The sequence below is a fragment of the Columba livia genome, chromosome 5, assembly GCF_036013475.1.
Source record: "Columba livia isolate bColLiv1 breed racing homer chromosome 5, bColLiv1.pat.W.v2, whole genome shotgun sequence".
Taxonomy (NCBI): Eukaryota; Metazoa; Chordata; class Aves; order Columbiformes; family Columbidae; genus Columba; species Columba livia.
This window is the reverse complement of record NC_088606.1, coordinates 2,135,174-2,152,600: the sequence shown is the minus strand read 5'-3', so window position 1 is coordinate 2,152,600 and position 17,427 is coordinate 2,135,174.

Here is a 17,427-nt window from a genome sequence, read left to right as displayed (position 1 = left end):
AGCCAGGAAAAATCCTCAGTAAAGTCTTTTGCATAAAAGGAGAGCAGATACATCAAACTTTCCATGTTGTGGTTGTTCCTCCTGGTTTTGGCTTTATTCCTTTTCACTCTTCCAGAGATTTTGAGGGTGTGTTTGCCAGCTCATCAGCAGGCTTTGTGCTGTAGAGCTTCTCTGAAGAACAAAGACATCTGCAGCATCTCCTCCCTGCACTCTGAGAAACTGGAAAACACCAGCATGGTCCTGGAAACTCATGTGGATGCACCTCTTGCTGCGGCTCTGCAAAAGGACATGAGCCTGGGCATTGCTTATCTTGCAATAAACCCCACGCACTGAATCAGGCCCCTGGGATTGAGGAGCCTATATGTGTGTGTTTCTATATGGCTCTACACGTGGGCGCATTGTGATGCAGAATCATGCCCTTTGCTGCCCATCGCCTTTGATGTGGGGTGGCCAAGCAGCCTCCAGCGGATCCCGAGGTGCAGGAATTTGGTAATTACGGTTGTCCATTGGCTGGGACTTAGGTTGCCAAGGTGATGGATTTCAAAAGGCCAAATCTGTGCTCAGTTTTCAAAGGCTGGGTTGTTTCTTTTGATCTGCAGACCAGGGGGAAAGACAGACACAGGACTACTGGCTTTTCTGTTCTGCTTTGTTTTGTTTCTGTGTTGCAACCTTAATGAACTTGGCAACTGAATTCATTGGGTTAAAAACTCAGGGTAAGTCTTGACAGTGAGTCAAGTTGCTAAAGTCACTATCGAACCTGTAAACTACTTTTGCAAAAAAATACTGAGACTGTGAATTCTGTGATATTCTCTAGTTCATGGGCAGAGTGATGCAATTGGGTTGACTTTTAAAGACTTTACCATGTCATTATGGTATCCATGGGCATTCAGGATGCTGTTCAGAAATGCTTTGGGATATAACCAATAGTTGCTCAGTAGAGCCCATGAGAAGCATTCAGTTTGCAGAGGGAGTTTGGGACCAGCAGAAGACCACACATGCAATTACTACATCTCAAACCTGAATAAGGACCTGGCACAAGAAATTACTTATAGATTCCTGGCTTTTAATCATGCACATGAAACATGGCACTAAGTTTTTGTAGCTTAACAAACTGTTACACATATAATTCCCATCTGTGCCCCCAAGCTGTGATAAACACTAGGAAATCATCTTTCTCTGGTCTGCAATGGAAAAAAAAAAGAGGTAAATGTCTTTAGTTTGCATAGTTATGGACTAAATTAATTAATTAATACCTGGAGAGCTCCTGCAGCAAGGCTGATGGATGATAGTTGAGATGCAACACTCCAGTCTCATATCAAAGCCCTCAAATAAACATGTTCTTGCATTCCAACCTGAGGTATGAGCATGTTGTTAGAAAAGCACCAGCAGTGTACTGATTAATCTCCATCTACTCAGGTCAGAGGTTGCTAACGTATAACCTGTTGGAAAGCACATATTTCTCATTGTGCCTACATGAAATTGCTGCCTGGGTCTGGGCGCTGGGCTGGCACCCTGTGCCATCCTTGCACACGAGCTCTTTGCCGCCTGCATGTCAGAAGATGTCAGTGTTGATTCTGATTGCTGTTCTTCTGGCACAGGTAACATTTGCTGCTCATCTAGGTCTTCCGCAGACATCTGCTGTGCTCTGCTGCTGTGCAGGCAGGATAAAAGCGCTTGTTTTTATACCTGTGCTTTCCTGCTGTCTGGGGTTTTGTGTGATCTGCCTTGTGCTGGTGGCCCTGTGCGCTGCCGACCTGACGCCGTTTCCATGTTTGCTGAATCCTGGTCGAACACACGCTGACCCAGCTGTCGGTCACTGTCTGTAGTTCCTTCCCTTTGGCATCTGCATTTCACTTCTCTTTGCATCTTGGCTTATGCTGAGACTTTCACACAAACATGGAAGTGTGAGTCTTATTTTTTTGTAGGGTTTTAACTTAATCTGCTGTGGGCAGCACAACTCTCTGTATGCTGACTCTTGTTGTTTTTCGATATAACACCTTTTTATGTTTCAAATTCGTAGTTCATGTTCAAGTATTCACTGTCTTTCAGAAACAGCAAGACATCTTTTCTTCTACTTGAACTGTGGCTACTTTTAATGCTTTCTGAAATGTTCTGCTGCTGAGAGTATTTTCTTTGTCTGCATGCACCACTTCTGATATCTCAAGAGCAGAGGGCGAGGACAAATATAAAAGGCAAAGTACTTCTTTTAGAGAATATCCACTGATTATTCTGCAGGTCTTCTTGCCTCGCACAATGTGTTCCGGAATTGGAACAAGTCCCATCCTGCTGGCAGTCTTTGGCATTTGCAGGTGTCTGTTTCTGAGAGAGAGTGACAAGTGACATTGTGCTCAAATGTTGCCTTGAGAGGTCCAACTTCTGAGAGAGCACTCCTCCACCTCCTCTTGATGGTGGTTCCATTATGTTCAGGCCAGGCTCACCCATTTATAGCATCTGCTCCTCTCTGGTGTGTCCTCAAAGCCTACCCTGATGTGAGGTGCTATCCTTGGTGATGACCACCCACATCCAATTAGGACAAAGCAAACCTGCCTTGCTCCCTTTCCAGCCATCCTGCTCTCCTGCTATGGCCAGGATTGCTCAAGTGATGATATTTAACGACCCTTTGTTGTTTTGTAAAGCAAACCCAGAGCAACGTCGCGCTCCTTTTGTACTGCAGGAATACAGCGCAATTAAGGCTGGACATGGAGTGAGTTCATGACAACCAAGTTTCATTGCTGGTGTACAGACAGGTTGACTAAATCATGAAAGCAGACAGTAGATACCTAAGGGACAGAGTAATGTGATTTAATGGGCAGGGAAATGCTCCTACACCCTACTGAGCCCACAGGCAGGATGGCTGCTAGAGGGAGAGGGATACTCTGAGAGTATCCAATGAGTAGGGACAGAAAGAAAAGCCCATTCGGGAGCTTCCAGCAATCTTCCTATATGGCAGGAGATAAAATTCTGAAAATTCCACAATTTGCCTTCAGTTATGAACCCATATAAAGCGGGAGTGCTCAGAGTGTTTAAGCGTATTGTGGAGTGATGTGGAGCAGCTGGAGCAGAGCTGAGGACACGGCCACACATTGAGCAAGGTCTGTAATGTGCATGTTCAAGATGTTTCTCTTCTGAATGCACCAAAAGAAGAGTTTATCTACTCCCCCAAAAAAGCAAGAACAGCAAGAATTCACATTCCTTTGCTCTGGAGGTCTGAGCTTTGAGATGGGTGTGGGTCACCCACAGAAAAATGACCAGAGGGATCTGTTTCCAGTGTTATTCCTGGAAATGGAGGTTTGGATTTGATTATGTGAACCTGTTGCAGCTTCCTGAGAAGGTTTGCAGAATAGAGGCAAAGTTGGGGTTGATCTTCTCAGACACAGGGTTGATATCTGCTTGTATCATGTTGGAGTCATCCCATGAACAGTGTTTATATAATGTAGAACTCGGTAGCCAGACATGAGCTTATTCTGAATTAGCTGATACTTGGGGAATTTCCATCACATTGAGGTGGCATTTTGTTTGTGTCATGTAGTCTTGCTGAGAAACACTGAATATTTGTCTGGGAGGAATGCCATGGTAACCTGGGGGTGTTGCTTTCAATATCTCAGCTAATTTAACAGAGGCAGGTGGAATATCCTCCCAAATTTCTACCAGGTGTCTTACAGACATATCCTTTATGTTCTTGTGCAGTGAAATAAGAGGCTGAGGCTCCAAGCAAAATAATTTTTCTCTGTCCTTCCTTGCCAGACTTCATGTCTAAAATCCTTCCTCCTTGTTTTCATGGGACTCTATTAGCAAAAAGGCTGGAATTTGTACCAGGTTCTGCAGGCAACTGTTTAATCTTCACTGCCTCTTTTTTTGTTTCATCTTCTGATATACAGAATGTTGACCTGGGCATTAGAATCCTGTGTAATTCTGGAAGCTTTTTGTATTCAGTTTTCCAGAGCCCTTCATGGCATAGCTAATGCTCCTGTAGTGTGGAAAAGTGAAGCAGGCAATAAATATCCTTCTGTTTAAATATCTTGAGGTAGTTCTAGTTTCTTAGGAAAACCTGTCATGTTTTCCAGTCTCTCTCAACCTCCTATCTATTGGAAAGGTAGTGGTATCCAGAGAAACGTTATGGGTTTCTGCTGTTATCAGTGGTTGCTGTGTTATTGATGTTGTATCTCTTAAGGTCTATTTTATGAAGGATTTTCCTCCAGTGGGGCATGGAGAAGATGGAAAACCTGGATATGCTCTCCTCCACCATGAAGTTAAAGGGTTCTTTCCTGGAGATTATTGTCTGACATTCTGATCAAAAATAACTGAAAACCTGTTCTACCTCTAAAAAGGAATGCTTGGTTGTCCAGGTAAGAACTACATAGGCCATGCTTTATCCAAGATCTTGAAGAGGAGGAAAATACGGTATCTGGTGAGTACCAGAACGATAAGTGCTCATGATGGCACATGAGGTGACCTGAGTGACAGATGATAGCTGCCATCCTCAGACCCATAGCAGTCAAATAAATTGGGGCAGTTCATATGCACCTGACCTGCGTCCTTGCTTTGTAATTTGGAAAGCTGTAGTTGACAATGAGAGGTTTCCTTGCTGGAACACTGTGGTCACTAACCAATTCCTATGTGTCCTTTCAATCCCAGGACATGTCCCCTCCGAGTGCTGTATTAGAACAGACTCACCTGCTGGTTTGTTCCCCTGTATTGACATGATTTCTAACAGCCCATGACATGACTGATGGTTGAACCCTTTGTTGCCTTATTTGTTGTGAAAGGTTACTAACTTGAGGGAAATGTATTTAGAAAGTAAGACATTTGGCCTGGGGTTTAACCTTTGGAGTGCTGGGACACTTCATGACAGCTCATGAAGCTGTCAAGGAGAGATCTCTCTGAATGCCTGGGTCGGAGGTGGAGGTTCCCACCATCAGTGGGGAATGAGGCAAAGGGAAAGCTTTACTAAAAGCAGTTCAAATGTTTTTTGCAATTGCAGACTTGGTGGAAGTGCTGCATATTTGCCCAGGGCATTTTACACCTTGAATTTACATGTGGAGTTTGTCTGAAGACTCGGGTTTCAATCCCCTTTGAAGAATTGCCTCCGTCAGCAGGTTGGTTTGTGGCTTAGAGGAGACTGAAGGTTTGCTTTTCGATATTTCCACCCCCCTCCTCTTTTGGCCATTCCTCACTTGAATGATGCACACTGTTAGGAGCAGAGAGAGGGAAGCATCAGCAGAACAATTTACAGGCAAAGTTAGGGTTTTTGAAACAAATGCGCAGTCGAACTGAAATATCACACAACCGACGCACAAAGTGCTTTTTCCAACGAGGTCTGCCATGGGAGAACTGCTGAAGGTGCAGAAATTCCCCTTTGGGATAGCACATAAGAGCACATATGTAGGATGGATTGGATTTGGGGTGCAGTGAGACATCTCTGCTGGTGGTTGCGGGGGAGAGCTGTTCTCCTCAGGAGAAACCAGGTTTCCTAACATCTGGGTGCAGGTTGAGGTAGCCTCTTCTTTTAGCCTGGGGACAGTGGCCATGAAGGTATGACCAGAACCTCCTGTTTGGCTGAGCTATTGCTGTGGTGATGTGACCGCTGTGGTGATGCGCTGGTTAGCTGCTCACCAGCAAGGACTGAGCCTGAGGAGAAGTGAGGATCCCTGTGCACACCCATCACCAACCTCTTCTACACCCTCTCTGTTCCCTTCCAATTTAAACATCCCAACACTTTGTTCAAGGGTAGAGAAACCTCAGCTGGCAAGTACGTTCAAGGTCTCCCATAACCCAGTGATTCTCAGCATGTTTGAATGCATCTCCAGGTAGAGCTCAGCTGATGCCCTTCCATCCATGCGGAAAGAACAGGGTGGCCAGACCCCCCGCTTCCCACCTTTCTGGTCTGAAAACCTGCAATAAAATGTTTAAGTAATTCCTCATTTTCCTGCAGTAGCTCCTCTGTGTGAGGGACTGGAGAAGTGACCTTCTTCCCTAGGGAGTGATGCCGAACCTATTGTGCAGGAGAGATGTGCCTTAGATGTCAGGAAAACCTGAATCTGGTGGGAAAAGAGAGCGAAATGTTGGACTGGGCCATCTATGGAGATGTGTGGTCTTCATTTCTGGAAGTCCAGAGGAGCAAGTTGGACGAATATCTGGCATGGAGAAATCGAGAGGAGAAGGAACTCTGCAGGGAACTACAAAGCACCTGATAACCTCTGGGTCCCAGAGGACAACAGGCTTTCTCTCTGCTTTTCCCCAAAATATGTGCAGCCTTGCTGGGTTGTCTCAGATGCAATCAGAGTGAAGAATGGAGTATTTTCCTTGTACAGATGCTGACAGGAGTGCTGGCCATGGAGTAAAACTGCTTCTCACTTTCTTGCTACCCTGTGTATTTTGTGCAGTTTAGTCGCATTGTCTTAGGGCAATACAGAGGTTATAACATCCAAAAACATTTGCCATTTTTTGTTACTTTCCACCCTTTAATTTCTTTCTTGTGTGGTAACATTTAATGGGAAGGTCTTTCTTTCTGTGTAGGACACCGTGTATTTAAAACAATCTAAAATATTCTCTTTTTTTTTTTAACCTGTCTTAAATACATTCAGGCCAAGTGATCTTTGCTGTAGAAACATGCTGACTCCACAGTAGAGTCTTACTCTAAGTGTGAAAGTAAGCAAAATCAAATGCACTTGCTTTTCTTGCATCTTGTTGAGTGGAACTAGGAGATTTTCATGGTAGCATCACCTCAAAAACAAACAGGAAAAAAAAAATCCTCTGGAAAGAATCAGCTTGATCAGCTTGTTCTTTTTGCTCTCTATAATGAAAGAGAACCTGCTATTTTGGAGACACAAACCGTATCATTTTTACAAAGGAAATCCACTTCAGGGAGGCAGGTCTCTGCTGAGGGTTGGAAGGTGCCTGGAAATACTATGGGTATGGATTAAAATATGAGTTAATGGCCCTTCTAAGGGTTCTGGTCCCATTGTCTGAGGGGGCTGTGCAGAAACATCCAGAATGACCAGAACCTGCGTGTAAGGTACAGCACCAGGATGGAGAAAGAGAGACAGAGGGACCAATGGAGAGGTGTGGACACCCCACATCTCATATAAGGCCACAGAAAATGACCTTGGAAACTGGTTTTCAGACTTGGTTCTTTGTACTCAGGTGTTCTTTTTTCCCCGTATTTTCAAAGTTTTCTTCTAGGTTTGTTGGTTTGGGTTTTTTTTGTCGTTGTTGTTTTTGTGGGTTTTTGTTTGTTTTGTGTGTGTTTTGTGTTCTTTTTACCCCCACCATGTTCTTAAAAAACACCCCACTTTTCTTCAGTAATAGCAATTGTCTTCTAGCTTTTGGGAAAACCCAGGAAAGAGAAGAGGGAGCTGCCAGTGACATTGTCATGGTCAGTGGTCATTTCTGGTCCCATGGTGTGCACATTAAAAGTGGTATGGGCAAAGAAGGTGAGAAAAGGTGATTTAAGTCAAACTGCTGGAAGTTGCAGCTCCCATCATATTTCATGTACTGAGACCTGTTTTTGATCCTGTGAGCTCCAAACATCTTCTGCAGCTCTTCAAGTTGAAAGAAACTGCCAGTCAGGGTCCTGAGGGACAAGAAGCAATATCCTCATCAGATATCTGATCTGTGAGAAAGGCATCGCAGCTCTGTTGATGAGCACATTGAAATGACTTGTGTATGAGCAATAGGACTGTCAGAATGGCAGGGAAAAATTCTCAGTATAATTTGAGTTTGATTCAATTTCTCATTAAATTATCATAGGCATTGCAGAGATAAGAAGCAGGAGACAGGGTGGGAGTTGCGTGCTTAGGCGTGGGAGAACATCTGTGCGCTAAGTTGGGATAAGAAGAGCATATGGGCCCTGCCACATTCAAAAACAAAAATCCAAAGACTCAAGTCAAATGGGTGAGTTATCTTTGTTTTTGTGTTTGTTTTCTCTTTAGGAGGTCACTGTTCCATTTCTCCATCTCTAGCTGGACACTAATCTAAGTATCAGAAAAATATATATTATTACCCAGGTATCTATGAGGTCACAGGCTGTGTCTTATATTTACCTGTGATAATTGTTGGTGGCTTATTAAAAATACTATTTGGCTTCTTTACGTGCACACCCAGGAACAGAAGGCAGCATTCATTTCGGGGAGCTCGTAGTCATGTCTGTTTTTCCTGAGCGAGTCCTGGATTTCACGCTTTCTCATGCCTTTTATTTTCTCCCTCCTGAGTGGCTGTAGTTTTGGTTATGGCATTCCCTTTTTGTACACTGATTATAAAGAAAAGCTCCGTGAAAGGTGCAGGGAAACTGTATATGTTTCCAGAGACAGAACTGTAATTTAGCAAGTATCTTGCATCCTTGGGCAACAGGAGAAATGCAGATAATCTTTGTTATGGTTCCTGTAAATGAGGATCACAGAATCCCAGAATGTCAGGGGTTGGAAGGGACCTGCAAAGCTCATGCAGTGCAATCCCCCCATGGAGCAGGAACACCCAGATGAGGTTACACAGGAAGGTGTCCAGGCGGGTTGGAATGTCTGCACAGAAGGAGACTCCACAACCTCCCTGGGCAGCCTGGGCCAGGCTCTGGCACCCCCACTGGGAACAAGTTTCTTCTCAAATTTAAGTGGAACCTTTTGTTTTCCAGTTTGAACCCATTGCCCCTTGTTCTGTCACTGGTTGTCACCGAGAAGAGCCTGGCTCCATCCTTGTGACACTCACCCTTTATATATCTGTAAACATGAATGAGTCCCCCCTCAGTGTCCTCTTGTCCAGCTCCAGAGCCCCAGCTCCCTCAGCCTTTCCTCACACGGGAGATGCTCCACTCCCTTCAGCATCTTTGTTGCCCTGTGCTGGACTCTCTCCAGCAGGAGGAACCTGTGTGAAAATACACGGTAAATACCTCTCCCTTGTAGTGGGGAGATTTGATTTAAATTACTTTGACTTGAAGGGAACGGGTAAACCCCCAAAGTCACGGATAATAGTTTACATTTGACCCCAGAATGGAATATTTTTGAGGTTTTTTATATGGGTCCAAATGATTTTCTGGTAAGAGGATAAGTTAGAACCAGCTCTAGCTCTTGGATACTTGTTTCTTGAGTGGGGGAAAACAAAAGCTGGAAATTATCAACCTGTTGTGTTCTAAATGGTGGAGGCTGAACTGTCTCCCGTGCCATGAGGAGCAGAACTGACGAAGATGCTGTAAATGAGGATGAGCTCGGAAGCAGCAGAACTCTGAATGGCATTTAGAAAGCTTGGGGAAAACACAGCTGCTGTGCCTCTGCTGTGGATAAAAAAGGAGAACAACACCCAATTCCTCTGCATCCAGCCAGCATCCTTCCTGCTGCCCTGCCTGGGAGTGCAGGTTTTGTATTTGTTTCCTAGATATTTCTGCTCTATCAGCTCTGACTTATCAATATACGACTCCCCGCAATGTGCCATCCTATAGTGAGTAAAGGCAACAACAGCTCAGAAAACAATGCCAGGCAAGGCAAGTTTCTCAAACGATGCTGGTATACTCATGTAATCAGTATTAGACACTGCTTCCTAGAATTATTCAAAGGGCAAAATCCCAAGCACTTATTTTCATAAAATTCTGTCAATCTTATATTTGCATTTGCAATTCAGGTAGCGCAGATGTATTTGCTTCAGTCTCTTTACTTCAGTTCTTTCGTGGTATTAGGGAATCTACTTGGTACTATACTGGTGTAGATATAATACAGTATTGCGGGTATTTATTTTCCCACCTCCTGATCTGGAGCTGATGGTGATTTGCTTAAAGGTGAATCTCAAAGAAAGCAGGGAAGAAAAGGAAGAATGTGATTTTCTGCCTGTCTATGGCCTCTTAGGCTTATTACGCAAAACTGAAGGTGGAATTGAGCTAAATATTTGCAGAATTATGCATTTTCTCTGTAGTTCTTCTTGTGTCATGATGGTCTGGACACAGCCTACTCAGCAGAGGGTGTCAAGAGGAGCAGAATGGGACCCACCAGATTGAGCATCCAGGATGGAGCGAGGGATGGAGATGAAGTGACTGGGAGAGGTGCAAAAAGGTGTCACACAGAAGGGCAGAGAGATGCTGCCAGTACCCCTTCAGGGCTTAAATGGTGAATTTTGGGGCAGTGGTCAATGGGGAATAAGTGGCAGTGGCAAGAGGTGATGGAGGGGGTTCCCTGGGGGGAAAACTGCCTGTGGCACCAAGTGCTGGGGCTCATTTAGCGTGGGGTGAAGGAGTGGATGAGTATTGAGGAAAAACTCAGAGATAAGAGGAGTAGCTCACAAGCTGATGTTTGCTTTTGCATGGGAAAAATTGCATTAGTTTGGCAAAACCACTGCTTAGCTTTTCGCAGGCAAACTGATTCCATTTTAAGAGTGGCCAATTGCATTTTACTTAAACCTCTTCTCAATCAGCAGAAGCCAAATAAAACGTCTGGATTAAGCTAATGTGAGATCATCCCTATAGAGTCTTGTGCTGGCTTAGCGAAACCACTTTAAAAAATATCCCTTAAATTAAAGCACCAGCACTTAATAAATAGAGAAGCTCTGGATGGCATAATGTGGAGGGATTAGGTGCTTGGATTCACGGTGATGGACTCGTGGGATGCTGGACAGAATGTGTTAGGAATAGATTAAATTGTGAAAGACATCAGCCTCTCGTCTAAATGTGTGCCTAATAAAGTGTGAGTATGTACAGTGAGTTCCAGCAGCTAGTGGTGATGCTTTGAGTCTAACTCTACCCTTTTACCTTGAAAGATTCAGAACACCAAATAAAATCTGTGCTGTTGATTAATGGCACCTTCAGATGCATTTTTTTGGCATTTGAAATTGTTTTTAAGAAACAATTTGAGAACGTAAACCCAGTTACGGGAGTTTATTATTCTCAACCTCCAGCAACTTTTCCACTTTATGGTTATGTCCAATAAATTCTAGGTAATGTTTCCAACTAATAATGGTGTCCAAACTCCCATATTGCCCTGCCACAGAGAGTTTAGTAATATACGGGCAAATTACTTCATTTCTTCCTAGGTTCCATTAACATATTAAACCACAATTATCATATTCTCATATTTCAAATATTCTGAAGTTTTAACCATATAGCACTGGAATTCCTTTCTATGATGTCTGCAAAAAAAAAAAGGGGAACTCATCTGCATAACACTATATTCGGTTTGGAGAGAGCTGAATCTGCTATTAAGAAATGAATATTTTACCGTCTGCACTAGGATGAGACAGTTTTAACTGAGCAGGATATAGTTCATTTTAAATAAAATAAAAAATAAAATGGCTTCGTCTTCAGAACCAGCCGATCTGACCTATGTTTCTTTGTTAATGAAAAAACCAATCTTTATGTTGGTAGGCTGAAATAATTAGTCTCAAGACAGTATTGTGGGGGAAAGGAAGCTGTAGTGTTGTTGCTTAAAAATTCCCAGCGTTACATTGGCTTGCTAAGAGATGTTGAAAACCTGTTCTGAATGTGTCTGTTCAGAATTGATCATGTAAGGAAGCAGAACACAGTCTGATACAAAAATGTGGGGCCAAAATCAAAGATTAATCTGCCTCAGTATCCCCATTTCTGACAGTGGCCATAAATGAGTGCCCAGGGAAGGGTTTAAAAGATAAACCTGAATGTTGAAGTAAATATTTTCCCCCAAAAGCTCTATTTAAATCCATTTCTTAGTAATTCTCCCCCAAAACACTAAGAAAAGCATTAATAAATAATAATAATTGGAACGGTAAGCTCTCAGCTAGCAAAATGTCCAAGTGAGCAAAACATTTTTCTTTTCATGTACAAAAGACTGGTGGGACATCAAAGGGACCTGAACACTCTGGGACACCCAGGGGCACATGAGCCTGAAGAGTCAGCTGAAGCAAAACTTGAACAATCGGTAAGATTTAGAGGATTTTACTGGTTCAGTAACAGGACCAGGTTGGTAGTGTAGATGCTGCAGTGAAAGCCTCTCAGTGTGGTTCCAAAAAAATAACAGGGTGAAAAGGGGCTGTGAGAGGGACCTCCAGGGCCAATCTCACCAAACATTTGAAATCAACGCTGCATTTTGGATGGGAGCCCTACACAGTGTTCGTTAATAAGGTATCGCAGGACTAGAAAGGGTTGAGAGGAGCACGACAGATGCTCAAAGCTGAAGTCAGTAAACCTCTGAAGATCATACACACGCCTTTGTGTTCTGAGCAGGTTGGTCCAAGGGGCACAGGCTGAAAATGTAAGTCTCCATCCCTGGTGTCTGAGCACAAGAAGAGGAGGAAATTCAATGAAACTGGAAGGCAAGAAGTGCTGAGAGGAAAAAAAAAATTCTCTTTTATGCAGTTTATGCTGAGCCTGTGAAACCACCAAATGATGCGACTAAAGCCAGAGTCAGCATTACCCAATGCATGTTTTGCTGGATAATTAAAATAGCTAGAGTTCTTGTAATTAAAGGGTGAGGGGGGAATCCCCTTGCATGGCATTTAAGCCAGTCTTCTAGGATTATCATGAACTGTATTGTCAGTAGCAGATTCTTTTTTTCACCTTTTAGTGGTGTTTCATATAACGCCCTTTAAAAGTCTTTTCTCTGCTAGTAACTGCTAGAAGTCAAGTCTTTCGGCTCTGATCCACTCGGGGAATTTCGGCGCTCCTGACTGCAAGTTATTTTTTTGTCAGGATAATTGAAATGGATCCTCAGTGGATGTAAATGATCCCTGGTCTGTTGGAATTGCTATCGCATGGTTTGTGCCGATCCAGCATTTCTGGCATTGTGCATGGCGGTGCTGAACATGCCACCAGTAAATGGGCTATCTGCTCCTCTGGATATTTCACAGGATTATTAAGCTAAATAGGTTAGCAGGAGGATTTGTAAAATGTTAATTTAATTGTACTTTCGCTACGTTGATTAATTGTGCCTAGCTTCAGGAGCAGAGCTCGCTCCTGCAGTTGGTGCAGCAGAAATGAAGATACGTGACAATGTGAACATAACACTTGGTGTCTACTTCTTGCTTACTAATTTTATTAAACTCTGTAGATTCTCTTTATTGGTAGGTTTTATCCCTTCTTTCCCGAGCTACATAAATCAAAAAACCCTGAAAATTCATTAAAAATAAAAAGAATTTACCTATTTAAAAAGAGGGATTTTTTTATATATCAAGAGTTATTTTTAGAGCCATTTCTCTTCGTCATATTGCAGCGCCAACAAGTAGGACATTGAAGCAAAGACAAATAGATGAACTAATTAAGTATTATAAAAATGCAAATGAAAAAGCGTATTATATTCTTATTAGCTCACTTTGATGAAATGCATGACTTCTACTATTTTTCTAAAATGTTCTCAGGTGATACATTGGACACAGACTTTAATTCAAAAGAAGTCATTCTGCCTGAATTGCTGAAACAGGTGTGCTGTGCTTGTACAAACAACAGCTGGAGAAAGAAAAGCTGGATCTTCAGGCATTAGACTGGGCTCAAGAGACTGTGGTCCAGCTCAGCCTGCCACAGATCTTGGGTCTAGGCCGGCTGTTCCTCCCGTTTACATCTGTGCTGGTGTTTTAGTTTGAATCAGAAAGGGACTTTTAAAGTTTCGGGTCATCCTCACTTTACTGCACTTTTTTTTGTCACGAAGTGGGTCTGCTGCATTTTACAGACCAACTCCTGTGGTTGCCACAGAATCCTTGATAAACTCAAGGCCTCCACTTTGCCTCAGCTCTCCCTACATCCAATGTTGACTGTTTCTCTTGCCTAGGATGGGAGAGAAAGAAAGAACAAACTCCATATCACGGCATAATTGGGGTGGGACTGAGGGACCTGAGGGGTTCAGCCTGGAGAACAGGAGCTGAGGGGAGACCTTCTGATCTCTGAACTGCCTGAAAGGAGCTTGGAGCCAGGGGGGTCGGGCTCTGCTCCCCAGGAACAAGCGCCAGGAGCAGAGGAAACGGCCTCAAGTTGCGCCAGGGGAGGTTGAGGTTGGATCTGGGAACAGTTTCTTCCCCAAAGGGCTGTGGGGCATTGGAACAGGCTGCCCAGGGCAGTGCTGGAGTCACCATCCCTGGAGGGCTGGACAGACGGAGATGAGTTTCTTAAGGAGACGATTTAGTGACAGTGTTGGATTAATGGTTGGACTCCATGGTCTTGAGGGTCTCTTCCAACCAAAGTGATCCTATGATTCTAGGACTACATCTGTAGGTACTACTGACCCAATTTATTTGGGGTAGAGGGCTGGAATGTCCTACTTCCCAGTAGCCAGTGCTTTGCAAGCTCTGTGGCACACGATGGGCAGGCAGGTCTGTTGCTGGACTTCCTCCCATGCTGCTGCCATACCCACATCTTGACTAAACAACCACCATGACAGAAGTGGTCATTCACATTTAAATGGTTATTTTTTTCTTAAGATCATTTATAAGATGCTGTAGAAACTTGGGTTGTATTATTCCTTCTATAGCAAACCATTTAGATTATCCTAGAGCTTTTCCTGCAATGAATTTTAGGAAGGAAGAAGCCCCAAGACTGATACTACTGTCTTTAGAAACCATCTGGGGACTGAATAGCAGTGATCAGTACCCAGCTTCAGTATCTTTGCTTGTTCATATGGTGCTCGATAAAAGCTTTGCTGTTCCTTCTGCACTCTGCCAACAATTTTAAAATTGCTGTGCTGCATGACGCCTGCCTGCAGCATTCAGAAGTGCAGAGGGCTACGTCACTGTATCCAATTGACATTTCCCAAATTCCACACTAAAAGGAGGATACATCACAGATGTAATGAATTTTCCCAGCTCTGACCACAGTCAAGAAGGAGCTTGGTGAATGGCATGCTCAGCATCCCCAAATACACCAACTGGAACAAAATTAAGGCATGCAATTAAGTTGCTAAAGTGATATCCTGGTGTTCTACCAGACCGTATCTCTGTTCAGGACTTGGTCTCAACTGGGGTCACACAGTTGATGCTTGCAAATTTCCTGGAAAACTGCTTAATCTGAAACTTTACCTTTAAGTAGAAGATTTTTCAGTATAGGTCACAGCAAACAGAAAGATATTCACCTCCATTCTAACTTTGGTTTGTTTGTTGTGTTTTGTTTTTTTCAATTATCGTAAGTTTTTCAAGACATGTGGATCAATAAAGCTGATTCACAGCTAGTGTAAGACCTCTTTATACACAGCTTCCAAAGAACTAACTAACCTTCTCTTAGTGAGAAAACCTTAGGTGACAAAGGATGAGAGTGAGACATCACTAAGTTGAAAGAGCTACAGCAAGGAAGATCCGTAATCGATTCATAAGATGTATATCTTTCCCTACCTGAATGACCTTTTTTATTTTCTTTTTAAATCCTCGGGATTTTTTTGCTTTTAGAAAACACACAGGAATGGTGACCCCTGTTGCAAATGGCTTACAGTAAAAATGAATTAAATATAGCATAAAAAGGTTGGATTATACTGTTAAGCACAGTCATCATGAAAGAGTGGTATATGCATCGATAACTCAGTTTTAAGCAGGCTAAGAAGTAGTGAATATTTTCAAGGTCATCTCTTGCTGTCTGGAGCACATTTGTGGGTTGCAGCCAGTGAGCAACACAGGAGGAAGATCAGAGGAGAGACACCCAAGAGGACAAAACTGGCCTCTTCTTTCAGGTCCCCCTCTGGCCAACCTCTCCATCATTCAGCTGTGATCTCATGGCAGGGGAAGGAGTTTAATCAAAGATGGGGGGAAAGACACAGGTTATAGAGAGGTCAGGTCCATAAGGGTCCTAAATCGGTTGGTTTGTGTGCCCCATATACAGCTGTAGCCATGGGATGCTCTTCAGAAAGGGACAACAGAGTTGTTGAATGGTTGGAAAGGAGGTTGGAGCCAGGGGAGGTCAGGCTCTGCTTCTCAGAAACAAGCGCCAGGAGCAGAGGAAACGGCCTCAAGTTGCGCCAGGAGAGGTTGAGGTTGGATTTAGGAACAATTTCTTCCCCAAAGGGCTGTGGGGCATTGGAACAGGCTGCCGAGGGCAGTGCTGGAGTCACCATCCCTGGAGGGTTGGACAGATGGAGATGAGGTTCTCAGGGACATGGGGTAGTGGTGAACTTGGCAGTGTTGGGTTAACAGTTGGACTTGATGATCTCTTCCAACCAAAGTGATTCTATGATTATGTGTGAAACAACCTGCACACTGCTGGAAGGTGGCGAGAGAGACTTTCACCTTTCACTTTCACTTTCTCCCTTCCTCCTTCCTAACTTCCTTCTCTCCCTCTCTCCCTCCTTTTCTTCCTCCCTCTTCTCTCCTTATTTCTTTTTTTCCCCCAATTTGTTTAATTCTTGCTATTTAGAGAGTATCTGTATATTTTACCTTATTAATCTTAGTCATATGAATGCATAGCCATCAGTAGTATTAAAAATAAAGAGTTTAATTCCTAACTGATTCTTACAGGAGCATAAAAGCTGTTTGGCATAAACTAGCATGATTCCTGACAGTACATATAATTTCTACTATAATTCTGTGAATTCTGCCTGCTGTTTCCTGATGGGATTGTAATTGCTGTACAGTTTACCTTCGAAAAAGATCTCCAGCCCCATCCATGATCTAGTGCATCAAATATTACTGAAAAGACAACTGCCATGAGACATGGCCAAAAGTTTCCATCTGCAGCCATTAACAAGTCATTAAATACCATCAATAATGCTGTATTGCTCTAGTCTTGAGCACTTCCCAGGGTCTTTCAGCCAGATCAAAATAAGAATGTCAGGCAAGTAATTACAGTGTCTTCCAAATATTTGACTTAAAGGGAATGGAATACAGTGATTTGGAACTCAGAACAAAATAAGAAACGTTGCTAGTAGTCTTCTAGATATTAAGGGTTTTGTGCAGAGAATATATTTGAGGAAGCTCAGAACCTCCTGGTGTGTGACGATGCAGCAAGGATGCAGTTGCTTTTAAGGTATATTTATTAAAAAATCTTGAGTTTTCATGACCTGCAGCCTGCCAGTGACTGCAATTAGCAGCTTTTCATCTGCAAAATGGCACCATGTCAGAGGCAATGGGTCTATTTTCATATTATTAGCGTGCAGCCAACCACTTTCCTTTATTCACATCAAAGTCACTGCTGTTTCTCTAACAGTGACAGTGGGTTTGTTCCCTTAAGCCACTCAAGCCCAGACCACGGAGCATCTCATCGCATTTGTAACCCGGCAAAGCAGCAGCAGACACAGCAGAGCCCTTGAGGAAGGAGCTCTGGTAGGAAATTTCCGTTCTCCCTTTTGCCATCACAAAGAATCTCTGCTGTTGGGACACTTATCCAGATGGAACTCTCACACCTTTCACCTCTCGGTAGCAAGGGCACAGCGTACAAGGGAGTTTTCACAGTTTGATCTTGCGTTACCAAGAGTAATATAAACTGTCTCCATCTCCATAAAAGCAAACTAGACATATTGTTTTCTCAATGTAAAGTAGATTTACTGGCATTCTAACTGACAGCATTAGGAGATAATT